The following is a 1,592-nucleotide window of genomic DNA, read 5'->3' as shown; positions in this document are numbered from 1 at the left end:
GAAGAGACCTGAAACGGGGGGGGAAAAAAAAAAAAAAAAAGAATATGATCAAATATGATCAGCCTGATGAATAGATCAGTGCCACACATTAGATTTTGGGCGTATTTTCGTTTGTTAGAAGAAACTGCCTAACAAAATTTTAAAGAAAAAAAATATATGTACAAAAATAAGGTAAATACAATGAAGGGATAGAATATGACTGTAGAAGAACATTATAAAAGATTTTATAAAAAGAATTGATAAGAAGTTGGTTGAAAAAGAAAGAAATTTAAAAAAATAAAGGGAGAGAATGTGATCAGGCAGGAGACTAGAACAAAGCCATACACTAGAGATTTAGGGTATATTTTGGTCTGTTAGAAGAAACTGTATCCCAAAATTTTAAAGAGAGAACAATATGTATATATATATATATACCAAAAATAAGGTTAACTACAATGAAGGGATAGAATATGAGTCTAAAAATGAAAAATAAGAAAGATTTTTTTAAAAAGGGGATTGACAAGATGTTGGATGAAAAAGGGAAAAAGAAAAATTTAAAAAAAAATTAATTTTGAAAGACTAAAGAGTCGGGGGAAAAAAGCCATGAATTCTATATGCAGCATTCCCCTAGCGCTGGAGTTCTGCCATTCTCATTGATGGGTAAACTTGGTCTTGGCTGGCTGTTCTTGCTGATCTTCTGGGGGAGGGCCTGTTGCCGTGGTTCCCAAATGCCTTTGCCAGAGATGGAATTGCTCCGCTCTTGTCGGTCCAGGCTGAGTAATCTGCTTGGGTTTGCTCTCGGGACCTTTTGTTCCCTGCAAGGTTTCCGTACAGCTTTGGAGGATGAGGGTGAAAATGGCGGCCTCAGAATCTCCGCCCCAGAGAAGCCAAGAACTCGGGGCCCCTCTCCTCATTGCGCCCCCAGAGAAAAGAAGTCAGTCACTCCCATCTCCCTGGTCTCCGGCCGCACTCCCTGCTCACCTGGCCTGTGATCGAGAGTTTCTATGTCTGGCACCCGACCCCGTGTGGAGTCTCCAAACCCAGCAGATCCCTGCGGTGTGTTCCCGCGCCGCTCCTCCCAGGGGAGGAAGGGGAGTCTCCCCAGATCTGCCACTTGTTGGGTCCCTGCTGGAGGAGCAGTGGCCCGACTGGGCCACGGATCACAGTTTATGGCAACCCCGAGCTGAGAGCCCGCGCCTCGGCTCCATCTCTGTAGCCGGCTTCCCTGCTCTGATACCCGGGAGCTCTGCCGCACTCAGGCACCCCTGGTCTTTCTGTGACCCCGAGGGTCCTGAGACCACACTGTCCCACGAGGGTTCCACCCCCCACTTAGCCACTGGAGCGACATCCCTCAGCGTAGCTGACTTCTTTAAAAGTTCCGATTTTGTGCTCTGTGGCTCTATCACTTGCCGGTAGCGGCCGATGGAGCGCCCCTCCCCCGCCGTCTATCCTCCCGAATATCGCCTTGGATTCACTTCTCTGCATGTCCTACCTTCCAGAAAGTGGTCGCTTTTCTGTTCAGAGTTGCTGCTGTTCTTTTCTTTGATCTCCTGTTGAGTTCGTAGGTGTTCAGAATGGTTTGACCCCTATCTAGCTGAATTCCTGGGACCAGA

This window comes from Callorhinus ursinus, unplaced genomic scaffold (assembly GCF_003265705.2).
Source record: "Callorhinus ursinus isolate GAN/ISIS: 27379988/994484 unplaced genomic scaffold, GSC_fseal_2.0 scaffold76, whole genome shotgun sequence".
In the NCBI taxonomy this organism is placed as follows: domain Eukaryota; kingdom Metazoa; phylum Chordata; class Mammalia; order Carnivora; family Otariidae; genus Callorhinus; species Callorhinus ursinus.
Note: the sequence above shows the minus strand (reverse complement) of the source record.